General features: G+C 32.2%; 1 pseudogene; it reads left to right on the top strand.

The window, feature by feature from the left end:
- Positions 1–3,939: 3,939 nt before the first annotated feature.
- On the top strand, positions 3,940–8,995 carry LOC125499581 (cationic peroxidase 1-like; annotated as a pseudogene).
- Positions 8,996–10,884: the final 1,889 nt, after the last annotated feature.

The following is a 10,884-nucleotide window of genomic DNA, read 5'->3' as shown; positions in this document are numbered from 1 at the left end:
TATAAAATAGAACAAGATATACAAACAACTATGACTTGAGCAAAAAATAAATAATATCGTGCAACTTCAAATAGCTAGAGAGATTTGAAATTCGGTAGGAAGAGGTATACCGAATCTAAATTTATAATTTGTATCTCACACTTAGCTTATTTTGAAATGTAATCCGAACATAGTAGTTTCGTTATCATGAATTTGAGATATATCATTATTTATATATTTCTTATTTTTGCGTCAATCTTATGTTCTTAACACGTGGCTTTTAATTTTCTATTATTTAATAACAACAAAAAACTTAATATAATAATAACAATGACATTTATAATGGTAACAATAAGATTAATATAATTACCAATATTAATAATTAATAAGTACAACAACAACAATAATAATAATTCTTTTGAACAAATGTACTAGTAAATAATAATACCCCTTTGTATTTTTTTATCTTTGTCACTTAGAATCTTGACACTATTCACAATAAGAGATAATTTTTTAGATTTTCTCAATATATAAGAAAAAATTAGTCATGTGGGGTCTTGTTTGATTCGTCTCAATGAGTACTTTATTAATATTCAATTATTATAATTTTATTAATATGTAGTGAAAGATATTTAATAATAATAAGTTTTTAAATATAAGCATGATATGATCTGAACTGATCTGATCTGATCTGATCTGATCTGGTCTGATCTGATCTGATCTGATCTGATCTGAACTTATTTTTTCTGATCTGATCTGATCTGAACTTATTTTTTCTGATCTGATCTGATCTGATCTGATCTGATCTGATTAGATCTGAAATAAGCAAAAATAAGGTGAACTGAACATAGCCTAAGATGAGCCGAAAATAAATTATAACCGGACCTTAAGGTGAAACCTAGGAATTTTTTCCTTGGATAATGCAAAAGTGGGTTTTAATTCCCAAAATGTGTCCAAAAAAATTAAAATTCCCTGCGTACCGTCCACGTAGGACGGCACGAGAGATTTTTTTTTTTTAGTAAAACCGCTACTCGGAGTAGCGGTTTGCAAGTGTCCAGAATTTTTTTTTTTTTCAACTTAGGTAAAACCGCTACTCGGAGTAGCGGTTTATAAAAAAAAAAAAAAAAAAAAAAAAAAAAAAAATTTTTTTTTGTAAACCGCTACTCCGAGTAGCGGTTTACTATGCAAACTGATATCTGCTTACCATATTTTGCGCAGGTAAACCGCTACTCAGAGTAGCGGTTTATATTTCACCGCTACTCAGAATAGCGGTTTATATTTATAAACCGCTACTCAGAGTAGCGGTTTATATTTATAAACCGCTACTCAGAGTAGCGGTTTATTTTAAAATTAAACCGCTACTTTGAGTAGCGGTTTCCGTGGGTTAAAACAAAAAAAAAACAATTTTCTCGCGTGCCGTCCTACGTGGACGGTACGCAGGGAATTTTAATTTTTTTGGGCATATTTTGGGAATTAAAACCCACTTTTGCATTATTCAAGGAAAAAATTCTGAAACCTAGAAATAATTTGTACCCGAAAATAATTTTGGCTAACTACAAAGTGAGATGAAAATAATTTTTGGTTCACCTTGTGTTGAGCTGAAAATTAATTTTCCTCTGAGTCTTTTCTGTTTCATGAAAGCAGCAAGAACATGAAAAATTATTTGATAACCTTACCAAGGAAACTACTAGTCCACTATGGGCCTGTTCTCTTCGGCATAAAACAGCTGAACTGAACTGAACTGATTGGAGATGAACTGAATTGAATTGAATTGAATTGAATTGAATTAAATTGAATGTAATAAATATGTAAATAATATTTAAACAATAATAATATGAATATTAAATAATAATTATAATGATAAGTAATAATAATGAATAATAATAATAGTATTTCGGATATTTTTAAATGATAGTTATAAATAAATAATATTAATAATCATAAATTAATGATAATAATAATTAATGATAATAATGATAATTAATAATAATTAGTTTATATTATTTGTATTAATATATTAATACTTGATGATGATATATAATAACAATAATAACTAAGAAGTAAATTAATATTACTATTTTAATAATTGGATTTAATAATATAATAATATTTAGTAATAAAAATAATGATTGGGTTGGAGCGATTTGATTGGTTTATGGGCTAAAAAACGTGGGTTTATATGTGCTTTAACCTAAACCATGTTTATCCTAATAATAATAGTAATAATAATGAGTAAAGCTATAATAAACAAAATAATATATAGAAACAATAATAATAATAATAATACTTAATAGTAATGATATAAAAATAGATAATAATAATAATAATAATAATAATAATAATAATAATAATAATAATAATAGTAATTAGTAAAATAAATTATACCAACATAATAATAATATTTAACAAAATGGTTACAAAAGAATGGAGCTGAACTGGACTGAACTGAACTAAACTGAACTGAACTGATTGGAGCTGAACTGAACTGAACTGAAAATAAGCTGGGGAGAACATGCCCTATGTTCATATTATATCCGACTACCCGCTAGTGCTTACTTTTAGTTTTATTGTTGCACTATAGGCCTGTTCTCTTCGGCATAAAACAGCTGAACTGAATTGACCTGAACTAAATTGAACTGAACTGAACTGAATTGAACTGAACTAAAATGAATAGTGATATGTGAGAGTAAAAGAATTGTCAAAAGCAGAACTGAACTGATCTGAACTGAACTGAACTGAAAATAAGCTGGGGAGAACAGGCCCTATGTTACCATAATATTTTATAATATTTTTTCAGTAAAAATGTATTTTTTAAAAATAGAATTAGTTAACAATATTAAAAAATGCAATTTTTTTTATCTTATTTTTTTATATTCTTATCATACAATGCAGATAATATAATGAATTGTAAATGTCATTAAAAATTAATCGAATTTCAAAATTTGGTTAAAATATGAATTTACATATAGTCATATGTTAGGAAACAGGGTGTTGTAGTTTGATTAATGCAGAACAAAATCAATGAAATAATAAGGATGAGAAAGCAATAAAGAAGAACAAACAAAGAACACAGGATTTACGTGGTTCAGTCAAAATAGATCTAGGTCCACAGGTGGGGGATTCGAGCTTCTTTACTATAATGGAGAAAAACTAGAGAGAATAATACAAAGAGTCCTAAATTCTAGAGGCTAAAAGTGTTTCATAAGTTGTATCTAATAATGAACACCAAGGAGGCCTTTTATAGCATAAGGACCCGTACAAAACCCTAAAAAATAACTGAAAATGGAAATAGACAAAACCGCGTAAAAGTTAAGCCGCTCGATCGGGTGATCAATTTCTCCAAACCTTCTGATGTTGCGGGCCCGATCGGACAACGCTCGTCCAGTCATAATTCGTGCGAACGCCCGACTTGATTGTCGGACTTGCAAAACTGTATTTTGACAAGTTCAAGACATCAACTTTAACATCATACAATAATCTAAAACATTCGGAACCGTGAGAGGTAAAATAAGAGCTAAGTGTAAGACGTGAAGAATAAAGTATAGGGAGAGGAGGTTAAAAATTGATACAAAACCAAATGAATATAGGAAGATGTTTAACAAAACCATTATCCATCTAACAAGTCCAAAAACATCACCTAAACCTAAAACTTAACTTATGATTTCCTTCCAAGTTTTATTTTGTTGATAGTCGAGGTCGGCCTCTAGTGTTTGAATGAAGTGAATTTCAATTTTCAGTAAAATACAATACTAATAAGCATCAAGTCAATTTTGCCGAGTTTACATTTGTCACACTCCAAAACTATTTGTTTTATCTTCTAATAATTGGCGTAAAATTTTGTCCATTTCAAGTTAACGCGGTCAGAGTATTAGACTTACCTAATATTTCCATCGACTGTTGACTATAAATAGTTCACATTAGGCTCACACTTAAGTTCAACACATAATATATATACGTGCATGTATTATCTTTTCAAGGACAAGCTAACTAACTCCTAAGCTTCCTTTGTATATCCTTTCTAAACCGTCTAAAGTAGTACAAATGGCTCCCTTGTTATCATCATCTTCCACAACAAAATTATATAGTTTTAATAAACTTCAATGTTGCTTGTTTTGGGTACTAATTGGAGTAGCATCAGCGCAATTATCATCAAACTTCTATTCAAGCTCGTGCCCGAATGCGCTCTCGACAATACAATCTGCTGTTCAAGCTGCAGTGAAGAATGAATCTCGCATGGGAGCATCCTTGCTTAGGCTTCATTTTCATGATTGCTTTGTGAATGTAAGTTTATACTAACAAGTCATTTACAAATACAATAGTTGATGTTATATGCTTGTAGTTTAGTTTGCTTCATCGAGTTAGTGTTTATAGATGGTCTTTACATGAATGTTATGTCTTTTGATCATTTTTGTTTTGATGAAAAGAGGGATGTATTAAGGCTGCGTTTGGTAGGATGTAAAATATTTTCCACGAAAATGAGTTTTCCTTTTCCTTTCATTTTCCGTTGTTTGGTTTTATAAGGGGTGTAAAACAAGATTTCCATCAAGGGAGCTTTAGGTGAAAATCATTTTCCTTTCAAAATGAAGGGAAAACACATTTTCCTCCCTCTTCCTTAGCAACCTTTTACTATCATCTTATCCATCCTCTCCTTCTCCTTTCATTTTTCTCTTTTACATAACTTTTTTTTACTTTGAACCAAACAAAGAAAAATTACCTTTGCATTTGAATTTTCCATTGTAAAATGTTTTACATGAAAAAACATTTTACATTGAAAATGTTTTACATCTAACCAAACGCGGAGCCTAAAACTTAAATAATCGTGTCATACAGCTCCAGAGAGCATACCATAGTCTCATTAATACATTATTCTAGATAAGTCTCTATGCAATAGCTAGGAACATGATTTTGATCATATTTATGATCATATCATTTATTTTCGTTATAAAGTTCATTATATTATATAAGTTATGTGGATTATATAATATTAAGGTAAAAGGAAAAAAAATAATTCGATATAGAAATATATATATATATACACTTCCTCCATTATTCTAAACAATTCCTATATACATGTATATAAACTATTAAAATCACTTTTTTTTGGCAATAAAAAAAAAATTTACACGTGTAATAATGGTATAGTCGAGCATTGTTATAATACTTTGGTCTTGCTTTGAGGGATTATTGAAGTTGTCAAGTTAAATAGAATATATATGTGGTTTGATTACATGCTTTAATTTATGTGATAAACAGGGATGTGATGGTTCGATTTTACTAGATGACACTGCGAACTTCACTGGAGAAAAAAATGCGGCACCAAATGCAAATTCAGTGAGAGGTTTTGATGTGATCGACACCATAAAATCTCAAGTGGAGAATGTATGTTCTGGTTTGTGTCTTGTGCTGACATTTTAGCTGTTGCAGCTAGAGACTCTGTTGTTGCGGTAAGACTTTCTGAAAATTACCTTCTTGTAAATTTAATTACAGCCCTTCTGTAAAGGCTTGAATATATTTCTACCTACCATGTTGGAAGTATATATAGGGTAGTATTTAGCAGGATCGGAATAAATATAGGCAAAAATAATGGAGGCCCTGTACAATTTCCTTAATGAAGTATAAGATTCGTATTTACAACTGCTTAATGACAACTAACTTCAAAATTTTAAACAACAAAACTTTGATTAATTTCATGTTCACATTGTTACTTTCCTATACACTTTTACTACCGATCCAAATGTGTTCTTTTGTCTAATATTTAAACAATTAAAACTAGATATATCTTCAGGCCCTTATATTTTGGGACTCTATTCCATTGTCGTGATTACATGGGCCAAAACCACCCCTGATATTTAGTAAGAGGGACGAGTTGTTAATCAGACTTCAAAGTTAAACTAAAGGGAGTCATCACAATTCACATGCATGGTTCTCAATTTTAGAGTCACTATTGATAGAGTATAAATCTATTCCTGGGGCCTCAACCATAAGCTTAAGCTTTTGGTTGAGTTGGTCCTTTGACATGGTATCAAGAGCCAGCGTGACAAAAAGGTCATGGGTTCGAATCTCATCCACCCTCCTTTCTCAGTGGAATATTTAGCGCCAGGTATGAGGGAGACCTGTGCTGCATCCACACTTCAAGCCCAAAGGGCTCTTGCGTGAGGGGGCGTGATAGAGTATAAATCTATTCCTGGGGCCTCAACCATAAGCTTAAGCTTTTGGTTGAGTTGGTCCTTTGACAACTATCTCATAAACTTCCAAATGAAGTCATTTATTTGTTAATATACGACAATGTTACTCCGATACTTTTATTTACCTTAAAAACGGGGTGTCGTGTCTGATACGACACTTTACTTGGATACTTGATTTTAAACTAAAAACTTGATTTTTTTTGACAAAATAGCCGAGTCGGATACTTATACATCCATATCCGAGTACAATTCGTGTCTGAGTAACATAGGTATATTATGATATCTAAACCGTGGCACAATATTAGAAACAAATGATATAATTGAATTTCTTGCCGACACTATTAGGAACTTATTGGTTAAGAAGGCAAAAGTCATACATGTGTGGCGCTTGCTTCCAAATTCTAATATCCTTGTGCTTACTTTATATGTTTGTTATTTTTAATATTTTCAGCTTGGTGGACAAAGTTGGACAGTGCTATTAGGAAGAAGAGATGCGACAACAGCAAGTCAAAGTGCAGCAACTTCCAATATTCCTGCCCCAACTTTGAATCTTACACAGCTCATTACATTCTTCTCCAACAAAGGTTTCACTACCCAAGAATTGGTCGCTTTATCAGGTTCTTTTACACCCTTTGTTTCTTTTCCTCAATCTTGCATTGTAGTGTTTGTCATAATATATCGAATATAGTGAGTTGCACACAAATGATAGGCATTAATCTTTTACTAAGAAACCAAATCTTCTGTATCATAATAATATCGAATATAGTGAGTTGCACACAAAATCGATACGATTATATTTTTCAAGCTAGATGCATGACATACAATATTGTTTAACTCATCAAACATGGCATGGGTGTATGATTGCTTCCGAATAATATGCTTATTAGTTATTACTAGCCCGTTCTTCATGTCGTGCTTTCTAACAATGTTTATACTTCCTGGTCAATTTTATACCATGTTGACCATCAATAACTCTAATTACTTATGGGAAAAATATTGAAAGTTGTAAATCTGAAAATATAAGTTATGAAAAATATAACTCATATATCGACAATTTTTCAGTTAGGAACGATTTTTTTTTTGCCCGGGCGATACTTCGAGTTAGTTACAATAAACAAATGTGTTATTGTTTTAAAATTTCATAATTTATTTTGCTACTTTTCGTATTTTTTATCCATTAAGAAATCGAAGAATTCACGTTACGACGTGATAATAAAAAAAAAATTGAAAGGTTTGAGTTTGAAAACAATACCTTAAAATAAATTGTGGTAAGAGAATATGATATCAATATTCTGTTGTAAGTTACTTAATAAGAGTGTTAAAGATGTATATACTTGTTTAAGTCTTTTTAATTAATTAAAATTCTTACAAGACCTCATCATATTTTATTTGAAACATTAGACAACAAAGTCATAGTGTATTGATGGTTAAAACTCTTACTTTTCATTTCGAAGGTCACGTGTTTGATACCTTTCACTTGCACATTTTTTATAAAGTGAGGAGTACACATAGACATAAAACATTTGCATTAGAAATGTGAGAAGAGTGTCATGTGACTAGGGCTGGGAATGAGCCAAGCCTGCCCGTGAACAGTTCGAGCTTGGCTCGGTGAAAGCTCGGCCAGGGTTCGGCTCGCCAAGGCTCGGCTCGAGTTCGGGATCGGCTCGTCACCTAACGATACAAGCCACGAGCTAAGCAAAGCTCGGCTCGAAAAGCTCGCGAACGGCTCGAGTAATTTTTTTATTAGAAAAAATATAAAAATAGTATTATTATTAACTAATACAAAAAAGGCAAAACAATAAAAATATACTATATATTAGAATAGGAAAAAAAAATACAACCAAAGCAAATAGTCTCACATTCTCTAAAAATAAAAGAAAAAAAAATACTTCTAAAGTTCTAATGGGAAGTGGTTCTAAAGTTCAAACGAGCCTCGAGCCTCAAACGAGCCTCGAGCCTCAAACGAGCCTTAAACTAGCCTTAAACGAGCACGAACCGAGCCTCAAACGAGCTCGAGCCGAGCTCGCATTCCATGACACGAGCCCAAGCTCGAGCTTCATTTTTGAGGCTCGACGAGCCTCGAGCTCGAGCCGAGCCTCGTTTATGAAACTCGAGCTCGAGCCTGAGCTTGGCACTATTCGGGCTCGGCTCGGCTCATTCCCACCCCTACATGTGACACATAGGCTTTCTTTCACACGTCTTTTAATATATTTGTATAGATAGATACTATTTATGTTTGATTTTAACTGATATACATTGCCTTCCTTCACTACAGGTGCTCACACTATAGGCCAAGCAAGATGCACTAGTTTTCGATCACGAATTTACAACGAGACTAGCATAAATTCCACCTTCGCAACATCATTGCAAGCAAATTGTCCTAGTAATGGAGGGGATAACAACCTTTCACCACTTGACAAAACAAGCCCAACAACATTTGACAATGCCTACTTCACCAACTTGTTGAGCCTAGAAGGTTTGCTTCACTCAGATCAACAATTGTACAGTGGAAATGGTGGAAACACAGACTCTCAAGTCTCATCTTATAGTTCGAGTTCTTCCACGTTTTTCACGGATTTCGCCAATGCAATGGTGAAGATGGGTAATATGAGTGTTCTTACTGGCACAAATGGAGAGATAAGAACTAACTGTAGGAATACCAAAATTTTGAACATTATTGTTTGATAGATTATTTTTTAAAGTTTAAACTCAACTTCAATTTAATCGTAAGAAAAGAGGGAATTGTGATGTTCTTAAGATGTTAAAAGTGCTTTGTAAAGCTGTATGGGTTTTGGTATGATCATAATAAAATTGTTGTCTAGTTTTATGAAGTTTTGGTTGTTTATAAAATGTTGAAACTAGCCGATCGACCCTAATAAAATTCTCCAACAATCATCCTATCAATTATGAAGTGCAACATTCTCACCGATGGACCATGTTAATAAAAATAATATTATAATCTAATGTTGTGGTTTTGTCATGTCCGAACTTTATGGGAAGTAATCGTTGTGATATGTTGGTGTGACTTTTTGTACGAATCGCAACAATAAGGTACTTTTCAATTTTCATGTTATTCTCATGATGCAGTTTATTGATTATATATGAGTAGCAATTCAATAGCAGGATAATTTTCGACTAGTGAATATGTCATTTCATTTTTATGTTTTGTAGCTTAATTTTAGTATTTAGTGATTTTTATTAGGGTTGATTCTTAATTTTGTAATTTATTCATTTCCTTTGTTTTATTAATTATATATATAGACTATTTAGTTTACTTTTTGTCACTAATTTTTCACTTGTATTCTTTTAAGGTGACTCTTGTCTATTTTAATTTATCTTCATTTCAATATTATATTTATCCCGATTCTCCCTTGGATTATTCTTTTGTGTTTAGGTATTAACAGTTTTGTGTTTTAATAGTTAGTTTTTATGACAATTTTGTGTTTTAATATTATGTAATGTCTTTTTCAAATTCTTAACTAAACACTTAATTACTTTATTCATTTGAATAAGCAATGAACGAGTTGTCCAGTCAAAAGCCAAGCCCTCACCATGAATGTAAGGCAACATGCATGACTTTGTGGTCTACAGACCAATCGATATTGATAAATAAAAAAGGGTCTCGTTGAATAAATGATCATAATTAAAGATATGAGTTATCACCCTGTACACCAACTCCTTTTGTTTAGTATTCTAGATGTGCACAAATTTAGAGTTTTATTTCTCATTCTCTTCCTCTTTACGTAATTAATAGATTAATCATCAATAACCAATTATTATTTACAACAATAACACAATTCATAGCCACACGGTAAATTTATTTTATCTTCGATTAGTAATCAAGTTTAATTAAGCTGCTATTGTGGGTTTGATCATCTACATATGATCTGTTTATATGAGTTGGATTTAAGGCATTATGTTGGTTGTGCTGGGCTAAAGAGAAATTGGCCAACATATAAGGGTTAAAGATTAATAGATTGAGAGTAGAGATACCGATGGATTATTAAAAATTGCTATGTTGAGAAGTGGGATTCACTTTTTTTTTTTTTGATACCACTAGGAGAAAAAACAGAAAGGGCTGCGCTTTTCCTAAAAGCGCAGCCCTACATAGCAGAAGGGCTGCGATTTTTTAAAAAGCGCAGCCCTTCACTTAGTAGGGATGCTCTTTTAGGAAAAGCGCGACCCTTCTGTAGGTAAGAAGGGCTGCGCTTTTTTAAAAAGCGCAGCCCTTCCTGAAAAAATTTGAAATAAAAAAGTTCGCGGGCTTCAAATATTAAGCGGGATTCGTCAAATATATTATCCCTCATTCTCTCTCCTCTCTCACGTCCCTCATTATTCCTTTTCCTCCTTCTCTCACGTCCTCTCTTCTCTCTCAAAAACTCCCAGAAACTTGCGACAAAAAGCCTGAAATGATTTGCACTAATCATGCCGACGGAGTCCGATTGCCTATTGTGATACCTTTTCGGAAGCGGAACGGGCCAACGAGTCAAACCACGCTATGCGTGATGTTTAGGCTTTTTAAGCCATCCGAGTTCGTTTAAGCCTCCAAATAGCCATTTTAAGTTTTTCCGAATTTTTTTTTCCTTAATTATGTATTAGGGTTTTGTTTTATGTATTTAAACATTATTAGGTTAATGTTTGGAGGTAGTTCTTGTATTTTCAGATCTATAGTCTTGTATACTTCTCTTTGTTTTGATTAATGTTCTTGTATACTTCTCTT

Source organism: Beta vulgaris, chromosome 7 (genome assembly GCF_026745355.1).
Source record: "Beta vulgaris subsp. vulgaris cultivar EL10 chromosome 7, EL10.2, whole genome shotgun sequence".
In the NCBI taxonomy this organism is placed as follows: domain Eukaryota; kingdom Viridiplantae; phylum Streptophyta; class Magnoliopsida; order Caryophyllales; family Amaranthaceae; genus Beta; species Beta vulgaris.
Note: the sequence above shows the minus strand (reverse complement) of the source record. Positions and strands in the feature narration are given on the sequence as shown.